This window comes from Tamandua tetradactyla, chromosome 3 (assembly GCF_023851605.1).
Source record: "Tamandua tetradactyla isolate mTamTet1 chromosome 3, mTamTet1.pri, whole genome shotgun sequence".
Classification (NCBI taxonomy): domain Eukaryota; kingdom Metazoa; phylum Chordata; class Mammalia; order Pilosa; family Myrmecophagidae; genus Tamandua; species Tamandua tetradactyla.
Genome location: NC_135329.1, coordinates 66934723 through 66957396, shown reverse-complemented (window position 1 = coordinate 66957396; position 22674 = coordinate 66934723). Strand labels below are relative to the sequence as shown.

The following is a 22674-nucleotide window of genomic DNA, read 5'->3' as shown; positions in this document are numbered from 1 at the left end:
GAATACATGTATGCGGTAGGGAAGTGTCTCTCACGATGCATGAGTCACAGTTTCTGGAAACGCTCTGCGCCCTGTTTATTTGCTGTGAGCTATTCAGCTTCACTCTCGGCAGTGAGAGTACTGAGAACCATTAGCCCGTGGGCCAGAAGCCATTCTCAACAGTCTCCCAAGCTCTCTGTGACTATTTCATACTGGCATTCTAAAGCTGAGTTCTGTAAACAAAGGCCCAGAACATGTGCTCTTTTCCCTTGACAACTGCTACATAATATGGACAGATATCAAGCAGAGTTGTCACTTGTGACATTGTTACACATCTCCCAGGGTGACTGGTAGCTAATACCCAGGGATTGATGAGGTCGTAACCTTAGGTTTTTAAAAACTTTTGATTTGTGTCTCCAAAAGTAGCACCAGCTACTTGACCCTTGTCCCTGCAGCAGAGTGGTCCCTCTAATTAAAGGTAATTGTGATTTTTAAAGGACATTTAAAGGAATTTATGTAGCACCTAATTAGACCATCAGAGATCTTCACTATCACAAATATTATTAATCCAAAACTACTTTCATGTCCTGGACTTTTGGAGAAAGAGAGTGAAGAAAGACCAAGGAAATTGAGAATTCAAAACTGAACATCAGTTACACCTTCACTCTAGTTTGTTCAGTCCTCTTCTTGCCTTTGCAAAGTTATATTCTAACGCCTTTCTGTTGGCAGGCTTCCTTTTAACAACTGCAACTTGCTAACAGCTTCGACAGCAACAGTGTTTTTGTTTGGTTGTTTTGGTGGAGGGCATTCCTCTGTTGAATATTTCAATTAAAGATTTCCAACTAATTTTGAAGAAGATATAACCAAAATTTAGAGGCCTGATGCAAAAAGTTGAATGGCACTTAAAAAAAAATACAACCCAAAGTGTGGGCACTTTGATTCACAGAGTAGTTCTGCATAATTCAAACATTTCTAAAATATGATTGAAGAAGGGCAACGAAGAAAGTAGATTTTGTTATACTTATTTTTTTTCTAATATTCAACGCTTTGCCAAAATATTGTAGTTCAGTTACTCGTGTGTGTGCAGGTATTTAGTCTATATATTTTGACAACTACAGCTTCTTTTTCAGTTGGGAGAACACTGCAGCATGTCTGAATGCCATTTCTAATTATGCTTGCCTCACAACCAATTAATTCCAAGCACAGCCCGGTCCCTAAGTTTCTTAACTTTACATTTACATCACATTGTGAAAACTAATAAGTTGATCTTTAATGTTAGTCTTTTAAACTGAATGTGCATTAATGTTTAAAATGTCTTTAGTTTTATTCCATGAATTGAATGGGAAAAAACAAAGCCTGGCTTCCAATTTGAAATATCCTTTTCTATAAAACTGGAACCATTTAACTCTTTGTCAACTTCTGCTAATATAACCAACACGTGAACAATTATGCTTTCATACCCAGTGCATATGCAAGAAAATGTACAAATAAATGAGTAAAATGAACTTGTTCTAACTCAAAGTCAGGCAGTATAAGTCCGTATGACAAACCTGCCACTTTGGGTCTTAAGTTAGATTCTTTAGGCCGATCTTTTTAAATAATGTTGGAATGGATCCCCATACTACTTCCATGCATTTGGTCTTTTACTTTCCATATGTTTGGTGACATCGCAGCAACCTCTGTGGTAGAAGGTAAATGATGGCAAACATTTTGTGCCGGGTCACGATTTACTTTCTTGAGAAATGGAAACTCAGGACTTAGTGTTTCATTAAATATGCATTTTTTTTAGCTCATTGCCGCAAATAGGATTAAAAGCAAAAGAAAGACGTTATCAAATAAATTTCATTAAATGTGCATTTTTGAGCTCATTGTTGCGAATTGGATTGAAAGCAAAAGAAAAACGTTATCAAATAATGGTAAAAATAGTCATAGATTTGCATCATTTTATAGAGGACATCTGCCCTTTAAACACGTGGATGCAAGACTTTGCAGACTCTTGCTTCTGCAGACGTTTCAAATGCATCTGATGTCTATTTTACTTCTTTCCCACCTCCTGGTGTGCTGGTGCCAGGGAGCTTTGTGAATCTTGCAGCCTCCACTCTGGCCCAGGGCTAGAGTCCACTGGGGGGCTGGGGGCTAAGGCTTGGGATAACTCTTCTACTGCCGCTGGAGAAAGGGGGCAGTTAGTCATGCCTGACTGCCAGGGTCTGAGCACATCTTGCTAACTGGCAAGTCCTCCCTGATTGCTGTCCGGGAAAGAGGCATCACCTGCGCTCTGTCTGGAAAGGCCAGGGAAAGTGGGGGGTTGTTTTTGTCATGTTTCAGATTTAATTGCGTGTTCAGGTGCACTCATCTCACGTGGTACTGGAGACCACACGCAGGTTCTCTAAGTGCAAAGTGAGGGTCGAATCATTTTAATGCTCTGTTTAAAAAATAAACAAAGACAAAAAAAGCCAAGGAGAATGGTGAGGTGCTGAATCACTGAAACAGGGGGCATAAGCCAGGCCAGCACCGTGCAGGCTGAGATGCACGGCCCCTCTGCATAGAAAGTGGGTAAGTGAGCCGCTGTTACAGGGTTGGTCACTGTGTCACAAGCCACGCTAACACCCAGTGGCCTGAGCTGGCCGTCCTTGGTTCCCGCGGAGCTTGCACAACTCCTGAGTGAGATGCTCTAAACAAGCGGCCTGGACCAGAGGTCGCTGGGAGCAGGGCTCAGCATAACGGGGTCAGAAGAGCCCCAGGCCAGCCTGGCAGGCACTTCTCCAGCCTGTCCTCACATTGATGTCACGTCTGCTCACATCCCGTGCCACACAAAAGCCACAGAGCCAATTCTGGAACCAGGGGGAAGACAGTCTGCTCAGACGGAGAAGGTCAGTAAGCGAATCTCACACACAGGGAATCTCTAGGGGGCCCAAGTTAGCAGTTTGAATCTGTCATCTTTTGACTACTTCTTACGTCCCATCCTCTTGTAAGGGGCTTTATGTACATTTTCTCATTAAATCATCACAACGCTAGTATTTCTAATTTACGAACAAGGAGACTGAGGCTTTGGGGAGAACCTGATGAATGACAGACAAATTCCCCAGGTCTGAGAGGTCTCAGAGCCGGCCTCCTGACTCCCACGCCAGAAGGCTCTGCCTAATTCTTTGGCACCAAGAAAATGCTTTCCTGATTGTTGCTAGAGGTCCTGCTAGCAGCTTGGAACACACAGTCATTTTCATCTGAGCAGAATATAATTATGGATATAATTTTGAGCTGCTGTAATCTCATTCTACCAGAAAATCACAGCATGAGTCTGAAATATTATGAAGTCTTTTGGGCTAAAGAAAACAAAATGCCTGGATAAAAGCTCCATATGTGCGAGACTCAAGTGGCATCTGTGTGAACTCCTTACGCTCTGTTGCTACCTGTTCAGTTTGCTCTCCAGGTAACACAAACGACTCATGGGGTGGAGCTAAGCTGTGCCAAAGGCCCTCTGCTTCCTTCTGCCCTGTGCCAAACACAGCATTTTATTATTTTATTTTGTATCATATATACCTGGAGGCAATATTTCTCCTGTGGGCCGACCAAATAAACCTTCCAATGCTGTATGTTCTTTTCTTTCAAAGTAGTGTGTTTATTACAATAGACCTTGAGCTGCCCCCCAGGCCCACCCACCCCAGGCCTCTGAGTGAGAAGAGTGAGGGGCCCGAGGCTGGGGTTTGAACGAGCTTGGGGGTGAAGCAGGCAGCTGAAGGGCAAAGGGTATGCTGCAGGAAGGACGATCTAGAATCCTCTATCCATGGATTAAGAATTTGGAGTTTGCTGGCATTTTAGACAGGGTATACGCTGAGCTTTTCCTTTTGCAGAACCTTTGATTGTTTGAGGAAACAATAGGCAGTGGAAATTGCTAGTGGTTACAAGTAAGTTGAGAGCCAAGACCACATATGCCCACTGTTCCTAGCCCTCTAGCCCCCCCAGGCCTAATGGTAAGTAGGCCATGGTGCTGTCCTCAGGCTGCTTAGATGGGGAAGGGAACCGGCAATAGATGGGAGGCTGACTGGTGATGCTGTGGGCAGCTGAGTCTGCTCAGAGGGGTCCCTGCGGTGTCCTGGAGAGCACACATGACCCTGCTTCCTGACCCCTGGACCTCCCAGGTTTCTCCTCCGTAAAGGTGGAGGTGGATCCTTCCCAGTTAGGCTGCTGTGAAGGGTCACCCAGGATGGCGCGGTCTCCTCATTCACACGTGCTTTCTCCAACCTTATAAATGGGCAGTTCTAACAAACAGTATGTGCTGTGAATTCACAGGGGACTGGAAAGAGGAGGGAAGTTTTCTGGAGGAATGTTCACCCTCATCTGGGCTTGAGAGACAAGCAGGATTTGATGGACAGAGAGCAGGAAGAAGTACATTCTAGAAGAGCAGATCCTAAGACCAAGAACATGGAGCCTGGGACGAAGAAGCCACTATTAAACTCCTATTGAGCACTCTAAACTGTAAGTTTTGCCTGATCAAATTCCCAAGCATTCCAGCCAGGTGGGTATTACTCTCCTCATTTCACATGTGGGGACCTTGGGATCCAAACTGCCATGTCTGGGAAGAGAGGTGGTTGGAGTGTCAGGTTGTTCACGGGGAGTGAGGGGCCAGGCCAGAGAATCGAGGTTTGGTGCAGACAAGGAGTGTGTGAGCTCTGCTGCTCTGTCTTGCATTTGCATGTCCACCTCTCTGGTGGGCTGACACAGTAGACGGAGTCAGAATATGAAATGTCACCAGGATCTGGGCCAGTGTTTTGGTTGTTTGGAGACACAGTCTCCAAACAATATGCAGCTATTCTGGGCAGATGGGGCATTCCAGTCTCCTAATGTGACCGTTTTCATGAGGACTGGTGGGTCCGAGGGGCCCGATCTGTTGGGTGGCTTTTCTCCTTCACGGAATCATTGATTCTCTGGCACTGAGCCGAGCCATGTGCACAGCTTTATGTTATTTTTCTCTGAAACAAATGTGTCCTGTGATGATGGCTATTGTATTAGACGGAAAGAATTTTCCAGTCCACAGTTCTTTGAGAACTCCCCTATGTGGTTGGAAGCTGCTGATGTAGGGGACGGCGCACTGGATTCCTTTGCTCAAATATCTCTATAGTTGTTGTTCCGCTTCACAATGTGGTGGGGAGAGCCTGGTTAGGGGGGCCCAGGAATCACAAGGGGGCCAACATTTCTGGGGACCCTGCTGGGTGTCAAGGTACTCAGCGAACCAGTGGGTTACTGAAGAAAGGATGCTGTCTTCATACATGCCCTCTCATGCCTTTTAGGCATTTTCTTTCCTCCCAAGTTTTATATTCCAGTCTTTAAAATGCAAATGTTGGATTAGGAGCCCTCTAAACCCCTGTCTGTTGGTCCCCACCTGCTATTCTGGGGCACACTAAACTATTAGGCTATCTGATTTCTCTCAAGAAGCTACAAACTTCCAAAGTTATTTTCATCTCTGAGACCTCAGGGGAGCATAGAACATGCTCCACTTTTTTTTTTTTGTATGCTATACGGAGGGGTCACATTTCATCATTTTTCCATGTGAGTATCCCATTATTACAGCGCCATTTGTTGGATTTCTTTTGTTTCGTTTTTTGGGGAAGTGCATGGACTGGGAGTTGAACCCAGGTTTCCCGCATGGCAGGTGAGAATTCTACCCCTGAACTACCCTTGCACACCTAGAACATGTTTCACTTTTTTATGGATAAACTGTTGAGTCTAACAGTTTCATTTAATTTGTTCACTCGTTCCCATCCCTTCTTCCTAAGGACTTGAGGATTTAAAAATTAGAAGGAAAAATAAAAGACCAGAAGAAAGGCAAAACAATGAAGAGAAATCAGAACACAGACACCAAGAGGCTTCAGGTAATTGAAGTCTCGGTTGTGAGCTTTGTCCAGGTCAGCTTCTCCAACCAACCAACCGGGAGCTACCTGGGGGGGTGGGGATGCCCTCGGCCAGGCACACGGAGGGAGGCGTGTGGCTGCAGCTAGGCCTGGACTGCTGTCCCCTTGGGTCACAGCTGCTAAGGAGTCTATCTACCACCTCCCAGAGCAGAGATGGCAGCTGTGCCCTCAATCGTGCAGGGCAGGCAGGGTGGCGGGATGTTGGGGGCACCCCTGGGGGTGTGTGGCTGCTGACGGGGGAGCTGAGGCCAGGGAGCATGAGAGACCAAAGGGGTGAAGCCAAAGGGGGTTGTGGAGCCTGGGAAGACAGTAGAAGGCCAGCAGGGGCAGAGAGGGCGAGCTGGAGAAGCCGGGAACAATGTAGCCGGGATGTTGGTGGCCATGCTGTCCTTTAGTCTGTCACCAGATGGACTTGGGAGCCATGCTGGGCCCCTCCTGGAGCTGGGTCAGGGGTGCGGACAGCCGTGGCAGGGGCCCCGTCCACCTCTCGGGGCCCAGGAGGGAGCTTCTGCTCAGCCAGACCTTCTGTCTCATCCTCATTGCCTCCAAGTGGCTTCCCCAGCAGCCTCGACCCAGGGCTTGGTCCAGAATGAATGGGCAGGGGACAGCTTTTGCTTTTCCCTATGTGGGAGAGTGGCAGTGAGAGGGGCTGGATGCAGGGGCAGCAGGACCAGCCCATAAGCCCGTGGGTCAGTTGTGCTGCCCTTTCCTGGTGGAGGGCAAGTGGTCAGCAGTCACGGCCACTCAAACGTCAAGGCTGCCGCCTGCGCAGGGCCAAGGGAGAACTGCCCCTCCGTGCCTGAATACACAGAGCTGCACTTCCACAGCCGTGAGCAGTGGCTCACTTACACCACACCCGCTGTGCCGGGAACCTTCGGGGGAGCTGGTCCTAGACCGGCATGGCCTTTTCTGCCTCACAGCTCATGCAAATAAGCATTCAAAACGCTTTATAAACCACACAGCACTAGTAGGTATCAAGTAGAATAAGTTCACCACTCGTTCAGCACACATGTGCAGGGACCCACAGCGGGCTGGCGGCTGACCTTGGAGCTGGCACAGTTGGCGGAGGCACCCACAGTTCAGCGCTCAGGCCTGCACATGGGTTGGAAAACAAGAGATTACAGAGTGACGTCAAAGGCAAACTTTGGGTGCTGATGGGAGCTTGAGGCGTAGGCCTGCCTGGGTTCCAGGTGCGAAGGGAGGCCTAAGGGCATGAGGGAAGGAGATGTCCGACTAAGTGCTGAAAAGCCAGTCAAGTGGCTTTGCAGGGGAGACAGCCTGGCGGGCAGAAGAGAGCGCAGCAACAGTCTGGGATGGAGGGTCAGGCTCATTTTGTGACCCAGCATGGCCTGTGCTGTCCTCAGTGGCTCTTCCTGGCTGCTCCTGCTCCAAGCTCCCAGCTTTCCCTGCCATCCTGCTCTTCTGAAATAGGTGACGAGAGAACAGACATCTGCTCTTTTCATTCGATTTCTTTATTAGCAGGTGCCCTGGAGGGCATCAGAAAGAGCTATGTGGGTAGAAGAGAAATGCCCCTCCAAGGCTGGGGGTCAGAGCATGTTGGCACAGGGTGGAGTGGCTGGACAGCAGCCAGAAGCGGGCAGGGGCTGAGGTTGGGCAGCTGTAGGAGCAGGTGACCAGCTGAGCCAGGCTGTGGGCTCTGGGTTGCCCCAAAGGAAGGAGGATGCAAGACTGATGGGTTGTGGACCGGGTCTGGAGCTCCGCAGCTGGGACCTGGCATTCAATCCTCTCACCCCATCCCTGGGTACCTCATGGGCACCAGCTCTGGCAGTCAGGCCCTGCCCTGGAGGGTGGGGACCTCATGCAGGGGATGGAGGGTACATAGGCCAGAGGAGGGGGCTCTGGGAAAGCCCACTGGGGTGGGAGGGGCCCAAAGAAGCCACATCTGGGGGCCCATGCTCCCATGCTTCACAGCTTCCCAGCTTCTTCCAAGTCAAACAGGAATACCAGTATTGTCGTTGCTGTTTGTATCCATTTTGGAGCATCTGTGGGGGACACGAACAGGAAGCAAATAAGTGGCAGACCCTTTCTAGCCCAAGTTTGACCACATATCATCCTTACGTTCTCCTGGGAGAAGGGCCTGCCTGTCTGATCTCCGCAGGCCCCCACGGGTTCCTGGGATCTGCGTTTTTCTTTAGTGAGAAGAGGGAAAGTTTTCTGACTTTGCCATCTCAGCATGTTGCAAGTCCCATGGGAAAGATGTGCCCGCAGTGCCAACTGTCCTGGAACCTCAGCGTTTCAGAGCTGGAGGCCAGTGCAGGAGTGGGGTGGAGGGGCCTGCTGAGAGGGGACTGCAAGGCAGGCAGGGTCCCCCTCTGCAGGAGCCCAGAGCTGGGGGACAACCAGCCTCAGAGGGGCAGAGGAGCCTGCTGAGAGGGGGCTGCAAGGAGGCCAGTGAGGGGCATGGGCCTTTCAGAGGAGCTGGTCAGAGCCTGATCTTCAGGAGTCTTAGGTAGAGGGAAAAGGTGAGAAGAGTGCACGGTCCAAGGCAGGGCCAGACAAAATGCGGGGAGAGCAGGTGGTGATGAGCAGGTGTGCAGGAGAGCAGGTGGTGAGGAGGTGTGCAGGAGAGCAGGTGGTGACCAGCAGGTGTGCAGGAGAGCAGGTGGTGATGAGCAGGTGTACAGGAGAGCAGGTGGTCACCAGCAGGTGTGTGTGAGATCAGGTGGTGACGAGCAGGTAGTAGCCAGCAGGTATGCATGTGGGGGAATCACACCCCACGGCATGCTAAGGCCCAGTTCTTGTGGGGAGCCCGCTTGCAAGTAGGGCCTTTGAAGAGGCTGCTGGGTAAGACCAGTTTGGACGAATGGTCCTAAGGCACAGGCCGGCATCCTCCCAGGCATAGGAGGTGGACACCACATGGCTTGGGGGGTAGGAGGCCACCCCGACGCTGCAGGCCTTTGTCCACATGTTGACCTTGGACTTCCAGCCTCCCCAGCTATGAGCCAATCAATTCTTGCTGTTGAGCAATAGGCCTGTGGTGTTTGTCACGGCAGCTGGGAGCTGAGACGTGCATGCTCGGATGGGCTAAGAGTGAGGGCCCTGGACCAGGTGGCCCTCGGCATCTGCTTAGGGTGGGGGCAGCCACCCGCCAGACACAGGATGCCCCAGGGTCAGGGCAGGTCAAGACCATGCCATACCCCAACCACAATAGGCTGGGACCACAGCACACAACAACAGGCCAGTTCGCCACCATACCATGACCATGGTACAGCACAACAGGCCGGGACCATGACACAACAGGCCAGAACCACAACACGCAACAACAGGCTGAGACCACAACACACCACAACACAATAGGCAATGACCACCCCATGCCACAACAACGGCACACCACAACAGGCCAGAACCACAACATGCAACAGTCTGGGACCACAACACAACACAATAGGCTCCAGTTGCCAGAAACATGCTTCACTGAGCACGCATTGGGCAAGTCAAAGTACTTGAAAGAAAGGATTAATTATTAAGGGCATGTCTTTTAAAGCTTAGCACTTAGGAATTAGCTACACAGTCCTTCTGAATAGGGCAGTGGAGGAAATCTGACCACATTCATCAGCTCTTTTGTGCCCTTACATCTTTCGGAGTGTTCGGAGCCAAGGTGATAAAACAGAACCTCACAGACCCCTGCTGACTGTGAAAATCCCCCTTACCTTCTCTCGCGACTGGTCCCAAAGGTTAGCCAAGCATTAGAGAACATAACCCAGTGCTACAAGGCTTTGTGCACTAGGTTTGCCTGCTGTCAGCGTGGAGCTTAGTTTATAAAAGTACAGAGGGGCAGGAATTCAGAAAAAGGGGCTGCTTTGAGTGAAAACTGACCCCTCCACTGAGGATGCTAATGGCAGTGGCAGATAAAACATCACACATGGAGACATGTCTCCTTGGAGAAAAAGCCTGTTTTCTTGGAAATATTAATCCTAATGTAGTTTTTAGAAGAAATTAAATATTGATGAAACTTTCCGAAAATTTATGGATAATAATGTGTCTTAATTCATTGTAGAAACTTCTAAAGGAACTGATGACTATTCTCTCAAAGCACCTTTCTGCCTGTAAACACTCTGACTTCTATTCAAGTGAAATTATTAGTGTTAAATGTTGAATCTGAAATGGAAACCATCTTTAAGGCAGATATCTTAAAAATGTACATTGTGTTGTACTGTTTATAGGGTGGCATAATTTAGAGTGGATGGTTTTCTATTGTTTGAAAATCTGTGCATGTACATTTGAGAAAAAAAAAAAAACAGAAGCCATATTAAGGGATGCGATCCAAGGATTTAGTTATCCTGTGATGGAAGATTGAGATGCTAAGCAGAATACAAGGGGGTGGCCCAGAGGCTGGCAAACCCAGGAAGCTGTGCCCCCTAAACTTCCCAGCACTGGGTATAGCTGTGTCTCAAAAGCCCATGGGCTGGGGCTGAAACCACATACTTGGTGCTTGAAGCTGGAGTCACAATGGCCTGAGGCTGCTGGCGAGCAATGACGAAGGACAGGGAGAAGTAACCTGGTCTGTCCCTGCCTCTCGTGCACCCATGAAATCCCTTTGGTCACCTGGAGCCTGGACACAGACGGTTCAGGGAGGGTCTGTAGGCTGGGGAGATTTTCGCTGGCTTTATCCATGTGGCTGCTACGAAGAGGGGTGCACCCACCGGCTTCCCTCTTTGCTGCAGATGGGTGAGGGGACAGAGGGAGGAGAAGCTGCAGGTCTACTGGCCAGTTTCCTTTGCAGCTTTCCTTAGCCTGCCCCATCCCAGAGCTGGCATGACTCTTTTTTTTTCCTTCTTACTTCTTGTGCTCCCTCCAGGCCCTGCTGTGCATGACCTCCACACCTCACTGAGAGGTGAACCGAGTGGGGCAGAAGAGAGGTGAATCTGGTGGGAGGAGAGTGAGTGCATGTGTGGTGCAGAGAGGCAGACTCCGTCCCGCTTGTGTGGGCTGTAGCTGCCTCCCTCCACCCCACCCCTGCCTGTAAGCATTTCTTCCCTGGGCCTCTGGGCCTCTCCCTGAGGGCGCTGTGCTCCAGTGACCCTTGACCTAGGGTGCTCTCAGCCCCAGCCTCTTTACTGCATTGGCAAAAGCCTTATTCCCAAACGTCGCCTTATTCCCAGGTGCTGGGGTTGGGCCTTAGACAGCTGGGGTCATGACCCAGCCCAGTGCACTGGGCTCCATACCCTCGCCTCCCTGCTTCTACCCATTTGCCCACTGTCCATTCTGCACACAGCTGCCAAAGTGGGCTTTACCCTGCCGGTGCGAGCTCCAGGTCACACCTGCGCGTGCTCCTGCAGTGGCACCTGTGGTGCGCAGGGCCAGCAGTCAAGTCAGGACAGTGGCCTCGAGGCTGTGTGGGACCCCGCTGAGGCTCCTGCACGTCTCCTCTGACTCTGCGCCCCCACCCGCATCCCTGCGCCCCAGCCACGCCAGCCTCTGCACATCCACTTTCCCTGTGCACCTGCGGGGTCACCTCACCTCCTCCAAGCTTGGCTCCCATGCCAGCTTCTCAATTCTATCACTCAAAACTGTACTCGCCCCTAGCCCGGCGCACAAACCTGGCAGCTGTGAGACTCCTTCCCCTCCTCTCCCCAGCCCTTACGGATTTCCCATGTACCAGCAATTGTCACATGATTAAATAAGTTTCAACTGGCCAGAGGTCTGGTTTCTGGTTCTCCTCTTGTTGCAGTGGCAGAGCCTTCTCAGGGCTTCCGTGTCCTCCTCATTTTCCCAAAAAGCTTGGAATCCAAGCGCCCTGACTCGCTTTCAGCATTGAGATGTGACTCTTTTGGCCCACATGCGAAGTCTCAGAAGCCGCTTGCTCTGGAATGAGAGCACGATTCTGTTTCCTCCGCATACCTGTCTGCACGATCGAGGGCACAGCGGGTGCATAAGGTGGAAGACTCAGCCCACCAACCAGGGAGAGCAAAGTGAAGAGGCTTCCCCAGAGCACCAGAGAGAGGAAGGCTGCGTGGAAGGCCAGTGTCCCGTGCAAACGTCCCGCTCTGCAGCTATGTGCCTGAGTCCACTGGCTCGCTATCTGCCTGACTGTCATTCTCAGTTCCTTTCTCCTGCTGCTGGCCGCGAGGCCTCAGGGACCCTACCAAGGGGCTCTGGATTTTCTGTCCATTGCCTCCTTTCACCTTCCATCCTGCACCGAGCCTTTGCTCACAGTGTTCGCTCAGCCCTCCAGGCGTTTGTCTACCAAAACTCGCAAGTCTTCACATTAATAATTGAGAACGTGCCCCCGCCTCATTTCCCTGCTGCTTTGGGCTTCCAGGCGAGGACCCTCCCCGGATACTCTTCCCCACTTGGAGCTGATGACGCCAGATCAGTTGAGTCACAAGAGGCTCCCATTTAAGGCAGCCCCCTGTGGAGGGGGCCGGGCGCTGGAGCGATGAGCACGACATGAGCATGTCCTGGGTTAAGCCCCTGTGAACGGGGTGGGGGCTGAAAGTTTGCCCCTTGACCAACCCAGCTGCCAGCTGTGACTGTACTTGGCCTTCACGGGCACCACTGCAGGACACCGACTGAGGCCGGGGCTGACATCACGTCTCTGCCTCAGTGAGCAGGTGCCAAAGCCTGGTCTGGGGTGTCATCCCTATTGGTTTTCCCAATAAATATGTCTGTGCACATCACACTAGACTATATAGTGTTGGCTCTTCTTGTGGAGTTTGCATGCAATAGCTGCGGTTTCTTAACCCTGGGGCATTCAACCGGCACTGCTTAGGAGAGTGACCAGCACTACCCTTCCTTGTCTTGCTCCTGGCGCTCTGCCCCTCACTCACCCATGACTGTTCTCTTTGTGAACTGCCCAGCATAATTTCTGTGATGCTCATCTGTCTTGCTTTGGCATCCTATGCGTTTCTCTTTCATATCTCTTATCACACCCTTCAGAATCTAATTCTTCATTGTCTGTTTTTCCCATGGAACTGTTATTTCACGTGATGAGATCAAGAACAATGTCTTCATTCATTCAACAAATACATATTCCACACCAACACGGGTCATTTACTGCTCTGAGCATGGTGGATGGAAAGGAGAATTAAGCAGGCCTAGAACTTTCCCAAAGAAAGCCCATCACCCAACACCACTGATGAACTCAAAGTTGAAGTCCTAAAGGAGAGGTGTGGACATAAAGAGGAGGGTATGTGTGTTGGGGTGGGGACGTGGGGAACCAGACCCTGTTTGGAGGTTCTCAGAGGTTTTTCTCAAGAAAATACAATCTAAATGAAGAGCTGGAGGATGAATGGGGATGTCTACTGAGAGCACTGGAAGGAAGCAGTGCTTTCAGGAGGAAAGGCTGTTGTAATGGTTCTGGTGCCAGCCTGGTCAAATGATGCCCAGTGGTCTCGTCAGGCAAGCACTGGCCTGACCATTGCTGTGAAGATATTCTATGGCTGGATGATAAACTGGAAAGCTGGCATATTAAGTCATCAGTCAGTTAATTGCATCTGTGATCAACTAAGGTGTGCTTCCCACAGCAAGATAATCCAATCAGTTGAAAACCTTTAAGGGAGAAAAGAGGCTCTTGCATTGCTTGTTCAGCCAGTGAGCCTCTCCTGTGGAGTTCATCTAGACCCTTCATTGGAGGAGTTCATCTAGACCCTTCATTGGAGCGACCAGCTTCACAGCCTGCCCTGCAGATTTTGGACTTTTCTATTCCCACGGTTGAGTGAAACACCTTTATATATCTCATATTCACACATCTCTCCTGTTGGGTCTATTTCTCTAGAGAACCCTAACACAGCTGTGTTCAGGTCCCAGGCAGAGCAGGGCTTGGGGTAGCTTCAGGGAAGTTGTTTTTCGGTGCAGTGAACCCAGCACAGCCTCAGGCCTATAGCAGAGACTAATACCTGGTTGACAAATGAGCAATTAAATGAATGAAAGCATCATTTAATTGACAATATGGGAAGACCAAAGGAGGTAGAAGCAAGAAAATGACTGAAACTTTTGAGTTGGACAATATCTTTCAGGAAAATAAATTAAATCTGTAAAAAGAGGTAGCTGGAAAGCATCCCCACTTGGCGCCTCACTGAATCCCATACCTAGAGGGAGGCACTGACAGGCTCTTCCAACGTGCCTTTTACAACTTAGTTTGTATTCCAATGCCAGTTAGGAAAAGTCCACAAGAACACAAGTCATCTCTCCCAAGATGAAGCCTTGGGAAACTTCATCTGTTTCATGAAGCAGAGGAGAGTGAGTTTTTTTTTCACATATTCCACAAAAAGGAATAAATTAATCAGTAGATTTTTATAGCATATCTAGACAATAATGTTTGAGAGAAGATGCAAAAATCTATTTCTAATCTCCTCCAGTGCCACAGCGGGCCAACCCTGTGTGTTGATTGGTGCTTAATGAATGGTTAATTCATATTTTATAATGTAAACTGTCAGACTTTCCTCAATACACTATAGACAGCTGCTTTTGTGGAACCTAAAATCTTCATTGCTTGGGGCCAGATATAAAGTTCAATAAATAATTTAGTAACAAAGCTCTCTTCATCCTATTTCGGGAAAGTTAGAGTTCAACACATCGTACATCCCTGTGGCCAAGGAGAGACACTACTTAGTGGATTGGCACAGTCCAAATGTACCTGCACGTAACCCCATGCCACTTCAGTGCCCTGGAGTTCTGCCCTCAGAGTGAATGCATGTCCTTTCTTTCATCCTGGCTTTTCTTGCCCCATGAACTTGCTACCTGACACACCTGTGTTTGCATTTTTGAATGTGTTTCTTGCCTCCTGAAGTGATTTGTAGACAGATGTTAATGTTTGTGCCTAAAAAGTGCTTGAGAGAGGTTCTGGGAAGATGGTGGAATAGGATAGGTTGAGTTCACCCCTGATCCAAGGAATAGCTAGAGAAGGGACTGGAGGGCTATTGAGATGGCAATTCCAAGGTGTAAGTGACCTGTAGGGAGAGGAGTTGGCAGCAAAAGCTGAGGAACTGAGAAGCAGAGAACCAGAGACCATCTGGTTGGTGCAAACAGTCTAACACGGAAGGCCGGAGCCCTCAGGAGTGCACGGATGGGGAGACAGGGACTAGGGAGTGAGCCAAGCAGTGTTCCTTGAACACACTACCCTCATCAGCACAGCCCCATGACTTGCAACTCACCCCACACCCCACGCACCTGAACCCTGTCACCTGCTAGGCTCCCTGCACTCCAAGAGCCCCCACCCGCCAATCCCATGCATGCATACCCACCCCACACACCCACCACAAGCATGCACATGCCTGCCCCAACCTAACCTACCTCTCGTGCAAGCACAGTCTTGCCCTGCCCCTCCAAAGCCCTACCTCACCCTCCCTACTCCCTGAAGGAGGTAGCCAGTACATAAATGTTGTGGGCATTTACCTCCATACCCAGGCTATACCTGTTCCCAGCCCACAGAGTTGTGCAACCCCACTCCACCCCTTCTGAGCTCTGTGTGTGTAGGTCAGTTCATGGCCTTTCCAGATCTGCACATGCTCACGGACCCCAGTCATGCCGCCCAGCTCTGGGCAAGAGCTGACCTGCATAGCTGGGCCATATCTGCCCCCAGCCCATGTAGGTGCAGTGCCTACCCACTGCTCTGAGCTCTGTGCATGTGCATAAAGGGTTCTGCACCCTAGAAGAGTGTACACTAGTGCCTGCCCCCCTGACCTGTGCACCTGCATAGCTAACTCCTCCCCACCGCTGGGCACCCATGGTCACAAGCACCAATGTAGCATCTCCAACTTGTGTTTATCCCTTCACTGCAACACATCAACACACTGTTGTGCTCTGCCCTATGCCCTATGTCCTGTTTTGCATCCATCCCACAAATTCAAGCTTTAAACTACTGAAAGAAATCAACTTCCAAAGCAAACCAATCAAGATATTCACATGCTGTGAAGACAACAGAAGACCACTAAGCATATCGTGATGCAGATAGATATAGCTCAGCCTAATGATCAAATAAAACACCAGAGGAGACACAGACATTGGTACAACTAATCAAAAATAACTCCACTAAATAAAATAAATGGCATGGCAATGACATAAAGGAGATCAAGAAAACACTAGAGGAATATAAAGAGGAATTTAAAAGAATAAATAGAAAAATAGCAGAGATTAAAGATGCTGCAAACCAAATAAAAACCATACTGGAAATAAACAACAGCATATTTGAAGAGGCAGAAGAAAGAATAAGTGAACTAGAGACAGTACAACTGATTTCAAACTCTCAGAACAGCAAATGGCAGAAAAGATGGAAAATTTTGAATTGGATCTCAAGGAAATTATGGACAAAACAAACACACAAATATGAGATACTGGTGTCCCAGAAGAAGAAGAGAAGGGTAAAGGGCTAGGAAAATTACTTGAGGATATAATGGAGGAAAACATTCCAATCCTTATAAAGGACATAAATATGCAAATCAAAGAAGCCTGATGAACTCCAAATAGAATAAATCCAAATAGGTCTCACCCAAGACACATACTAATCAGTCTGTCAAATGTTGAAGAGAAGCAGAAAATCCTGAAAGCAGTAAGAGAAAAACAATCTACTACATACAAGAGAAACTGCATAAGACTAGGTTCAGACTACTCAACTGGCCCTATGGAGGTAAGAAGGCAGTGGTATGATATATTTAATATCCTGAAGTACAAAGACTTCCAGCCAAGAGTCCTGTACTCAGTCAAATTGTCCTTAAAAACTGAAGGAGAGGATGGGTGATTATGGTGCAGTGGCAGAGTTCTAGATGGCCATGTTGCAGACTCAGGTTCGATTGCAGGTGCCTGCCCATGTAAAAATAAATAAATAAATAAATAAAAACTGAGGGAGAGATTAAAATGTTCACAGACAACAAATCCTGAAAGAATTTGTGAACAAGAAACTGACCCTACAAGAAATATTAAAGGGAGTTCTGACAGTTGAAAAAAAAACAAGAGAGGGAGATCTGGGGGAGAACGCAGAATTGAAGAGTATATAGATATGACAAGTAAAATTCAAAGAATAAGACAGTGAATTCAAGAAACGTGTTTTCAGTAATAGCTTTGAATGTTAATGGACTAAATTTACCAATTAAAAATTACAGATTGGCAGAATGGATTAAGAAATATAATCCAGCTATATACTGTTTATAAGACACTCATCTTAGATGCAAAGATTAAAATAGATTGAAAGTGAAAGGATGGAAAAAGATTTTCCGCACAAGTTGTAACCAAAAGAAAGCAGAAGTAGCTAAACTAATATTGGACAAAGTAGACTTTAAATGTAAAAGCATCATAAGAGACAAAGAAGGACACTGTATATTAATAAAAGGGACAATTCACCAAGAAGAAATAACAATCATAAATGTTTATACTTCCAACAAAGAAGTGCCAAAGTACATGAGACAGACATTGGCAAAACTGAAGGGAGCTATAGAATGTTTCAACAATAATAGTAGGAGACTTCAATGCACCATTATCCTATATAGATAGAACAACCAGAAAGAAGATCAACAAGGAAATAGAAAAGTTAAACAGCTTGATAAATGAATTAGACCTAACAGACATATCTGGGTCATTATACCCCAAAACACCAGGATATACATTCTTCGCTACTGCTCATGGACTATTCTCCAGGATAAACCATATCCTGGAGCACAAAACAGGTCTTTATAAATTTAAAAGCATTGAAATTATTCAAAGCATCTTCTCTGATCACAATGGAATGAAGCTGGATATCAATAATCACCAAAGAACAAGAACTTTCACAAATATATGGAGATTAAATAACACATTCTTAAACAACAAGTGGATCAAAGACGAAATTTGGTAGAGAAATCAGTAGCTATCTAGAGATAAATAAGAATTAAAATGCAACATATCAGAGTTTATGAGATGTGGCAAAGACTGTGCTGAGGGGGTAATTTATTGCCCTAAATGTCTATATTAAAAAACAAGAAAGAGCAGAAATGGTGGACTTAACAGCACACCTGAAGGAACTTGAGAAAGAACAACAAAGTAACCCCAAAGAAAGTAGAAGAAGAGAGATAACAAAGATTAAAGCAGAGTTAAACGAATGGGAGAACAAAAGAACAATAAAAATAATCAATAAAACCAAAAGTTGGTTCTTTGAGAAAATCAATAAAATTGATGGGCCACTGGCAAGACTGACAATGAAGAAAAGAGAGAGGATACAAATAAACAAAATCAGAAATGAGAAAGGGTGCATTATCACTGATCCTGAAGAAATCAAAGAAGTCATAAGAGGATACTATGAACAGCTATATGTCAATGAACTAGACAACTTAGATGAAATGGACAAATTCCTGGAAACACAAACAAGCTACACCAACTCAGGAAGAAATAGAAGATCTCAACAAACCAATCGCAAGTAAAGAGACTGAATCAGTCATCAAAAATCTTCCTACAAAGAAAAGTTCAGGGCCAGAGATTGGACATAGATGAAAAAATTCTCAACATAATACTAGCAAATTGAATCCAACAACATATTAAAAATATTATACACCACGACCAAGTGGGGTTGATACCAGGAATGCAAGGATGGTTCAACACAAGAAAATCAATTAATGTAAAAGAGCACATTAACAAATTTTAAGGGAAGAATAGCATGATCATCTTGATTGATGCTGAAAAATCACTTGACACCATTCAACATCCTTTACTGATAAAAACATTTCAAAAGATAGGAATCAAAGGTAACTTCCTCAATATGATAAAAGGCATATATGAAAAACCACTAGCCAACATTGTACTCAATGGAGAGAAACTGAAAGCTTTTGCCCTAAGATCAGGAATGAAACAAGGATGCCCTCTGTCACCACTATTATTCAGTATTGTACTAGAAGTTCTAGCAAGAGCAATCAGGCATGATAAAGAAATAAAAGGCATCCAAATTGGAAAGGAAGAAATAAAACTTTCAGTATTTGCTGATGACAGGATACTATACTTGGAAAATCCTGAAAAACTATGACAAACTTAATTGAGCTAATAAATAAATTCAGCCAGGTGGCAGGATATAAAATTAATCTGAAAAAATCAGTAACATTTCCACGCACAAACAATGACCTAATGAAGAGTCAGTTAAGGAAAAAATTCCATTCGAAATACCAATGAAAAGAATCAAGTACCTAGAAACTAAATTAGGAATGTAAAAGACTAATACACAGAGAACTACATAACATTGCTAAAATGAATCAAGATCTAAATAGGTGGAAAGACATTTTCTGCTCATGGATAAGAAATTTAAATATAGTTAAGATGTAAATTTTACCCAAATTGATCTACAGATTCAACACAGTACCAACTAAAATTCCAATAACCTACTTTGAAGACTTGGAAAAGCCACTTACGAAATTCATCTGGAAGGGAAAGAGACCCTGAGTAGCTAAAAGCATCCTAAAAAAAAAAAAAAAAGAATGAAGTGGGATAACTAGCACTTCCTAACTTTAAAGCTTATTATAAAGCCACAGTGGTCAAAACAGCATGGTACCAGCTCCAAGACAGAAGTAAGACCAATGGAAACAAATCAAGAGTGCAGAAATTGACCACCAAATCTATGGTCAACTGATTTTTGGCAAGACCCCAAATCCACTGAGCTGGGACAAAATAGTCTTTTCAATAAGTGGGCATGGGATAACTGGATATCAATAACCAAAAGAATGAAAGAGGACCCTCACCTTATACCCTATATGTAAATTAACTCAAAGTGGATCAATTATCTAAATATAAGAACCTACACCATTTAACTTCTAGAAGAAAATGCAGGGAAACATCTTTAAGACCTAGTAATAGGAGGTAGCTTCCTAAACTTTACACCCAAAGCACAAGCAAAAAAGGAAAAAATAGATAAATGGGAACTCTTCATAATCAAATGCTTCTGCACCTCAAAATATTTCATCAAAAAGATGAAGAGGCAGCCAACCGAATGGAATAAAATATTTGGAAACCATACATTGGACAAAGGTTTGACATCCTATACGATAAAGTAATCATATAAGTAAAAAACAAAAGAACAAATAACCCAGTTTTAAAATGGGCTAAAGATATGAATAGTCATTTTTCTGAAGAGCAAATACAGATGACTCAAAAGTGCATACAGATGACTCATAAGTACATGAAGAGATGCTCATTTCATTAGGTATAAGGGAAATGCAGATCAAGACTACAGTGAGATACCATTTCACACCTATAAGAATGGCTGCTATTAAACAAGCAGGAAACCACAAATGTTGAAGAGTATATGGAGAAATTGCTGGTGGGAATGTATAATGGTACAGATGCTATGGAAGACAGTTTAATGGTTCTTTAGGAAAGTATTGAGTTGCCTTATGACCCAGCATTAGCACCATTTGGTATATACCCAGAAGAGCTGAAAGCAATGACACAAACAGACATTTACACACTGATGTGCATAGCAGCATTATTCACAATCACCAAAATATGGAAACAATCCAAATGCCTTCAACAGACGAGTGGATTAACAAAATGTGGTATATGCATACATTGGAATATTACACAGCAGTAAGATGAAATGACATCCTGAACCACATGACAAGATGGATGAGCCTTGAAGACATAATGCTGAGTGAAATAAACCAGACACAAAAGGACAGATACTTTATGATTCCATTTTTATGACCGTGGTTAAGGTAAAATCAGGGGTTTATAGTACAGAAAATAAAGGACTTAGAGATACATAAAGCTAGAAATGGTTGAATGGTTAGCTAAGAGGTTGAATTCAAATGTAAGGGAATAGATAGAAGTGAAGGTGATTCTTTAGTGGGTCTATAAGTAATATTACTGTATTGAAAGTGACCATGATTGAAAGGGGCTGTATAGACCTAAGTGTTCCACTGATTAACACTGCACATTTAAACAAGTTCTTGCAAGAACTACTTCAAAAGTTTAATTCATATATAAAGAGTGCTTAAGTCCAGGGTATGGGGGAAAACTACTATTGCATGCTATGGGCTGTGTTCAACAGGAAAACATCTGCAATACCACAGCCACACAGGTATAAATAATGGGGGAAGGGACAAGTGTTAAGATGAAATAATGGGGGAAGGGACAAGTGTTAAGATGAGGTTCAGATTTCCTATTTGGTGAGGGTTGGTTTATTGATTTTACTTCTCTTGGGAGCAATGAAATTATGTAAAATTGAGAATATTGATAGACTTTGGACTTTGTGCACTGTACATGATGCCTGATGAATGCAGGTGGCTGAAGGATGCACTGTCTGAGAAGTAGATGGGTGCATGATGGTTTATACAAAGGATCAAATATTGTGCTGCTACAACAAGGAATGAAGTTGTGAGGCATGCAACGATGTGAGCGAACCTATGGGACATTTGGTGAGGCAAAATAAACCAGAAATGAGAGAACAATTGTTGTAAGAACTCCTTTAGAAAATTCTTACAAGAAAGCAGGGGCTTAGATTGTAAGCTCTTATAGCAGACACATTTACTCTGGAGTGGCAAGTATTATTTTTGTATTTCGAGAGGCTGTTTTATATATGTATAACCCGGTGTTCAGAGATAAGGATGAGACCATTCAGGCCAGGATTAGGGTAATTCAGAACATAGGGGTAAAGACAACATTGTCTATGTTCTAGAACTACACCTATTCTTTGAGAACAAAGGAAGAAAGGTTTATTTTGCTGGAATCTAAATTTTATGTAGCACATAATCTAACCCAAACTGTCTGCACAGCTCATTTGAACAATTGAAGCACAGGGAGCCCAGAATAAGTATGAGAGCTTTTAATCCTGTGTATTTTAATGTAATACCTGGATACATCCTAGAATATATTAAACAGATAATCAAAAAGTATTGGCAAAGTCCCTTGAGGAATGAATCTTAAAAAGAATATGGAACTATTAAACCTTACCATCAGGGTAAGGGATTAGGGACACCCAAATCAACAGGACAAGCCATTGATTTTGAGGTTGGTGAAGTTTATGTAGGTAGCAGAGTAATGTAGCCTACCTATAGGCATGCCTAAGAGTTAGTTCTGGAGGACCTCATGTTGGCCTCACTCTCTCTAAGCCCAACTCTGCAAGTGAAATCATTGCCTTCCCCCATGTCAAGTGGGACATGACATTCAGGGGTGAATGTCTCCCTGATGGCGTGGGAGATGACTCCCAAGATGAGTTCATCCCTGGTGCCATGGGATCAAAATGCCATGTATCTGACCTGTGTATCTAATAAAGTATCAGAGGCTGAGAGTGCTCAAATAGAGTCGAGAGGTTACTCTGGAGGTCACTCTTATGCAAGCTTCAGTTAGACCTTGCTACCTATCATGACTTGGTAAACCCCAACCAAAACCGTTCCAGCCAATCCTAAAGAACACCTAGGGTATTATATAATATTCTACAAGGGTTCCATGCACTAGAGTAATATAACAGAAGCCTGTAATCTCCGGATAGGTACCTGGACCAGATAAGTCCTAAAACCTAGAGGGCCCAGCCTCTCCAGAACATCGGCTGGTTCTATTTCCCTACCCCATATTATTGACAGCCCCTTCCAACATGAAAAATTTAGAATGGCCATAACCCAAATACCCTTAAAGAGTGGGATAGAAAGATCAATGTTAATGCTGGAGTTATACAGAGAAGATAGTGTTTAACAAGTGAATATGATTGCTGAATCACTAAATCGATATTTCTTTTAGTCTCCAGTATTTTAGAACAGCTAGAAGCAAAACCCTAAAATCATGGAATTGTAACCCATACTAAACTCTGAAATCTGTTCTGTAGCTGTTGTGTTGTGTTTGAAAATCATTGCTTTTTTTGTATATATGCTGTTTTTCACAAGAA

At 45.7% G+C, this 22674-nt stretch overlaps 1 long non-coding RNA gene across 3 annotated transcripts in view; it reads left to right on the top strand.

The window, feature by feature from the left end:
• Window positions 1-98: 98 nt before the first annotated feature.
• Window positions 99-22674, top strand: part of LOC143676124 (uncharacterized) — a 40741-nt gene continuing 18165 nt past the window's right edge. Inside the window, exons 1-4 of one of the 3 annotated variants that reach the window (XR_013171836.1) lie at window positions 99-457; window positions 4267-4452; window positions 5751-5846; window positions 10705-10922. This is a non-coding gene — a long non-coding RNA (uncharacterized LOC143676124). Of the gene's footprint in view, window positions 458-3892; window positions 3948-4266; window positions 4453-5750; window positions 5847-10704; window positions 10923-22674 lie in introns of those variants that run through there. The other 2 variants (XR_013171838.1, XR_013171837.1) reach the window with 2 other exon arrangements.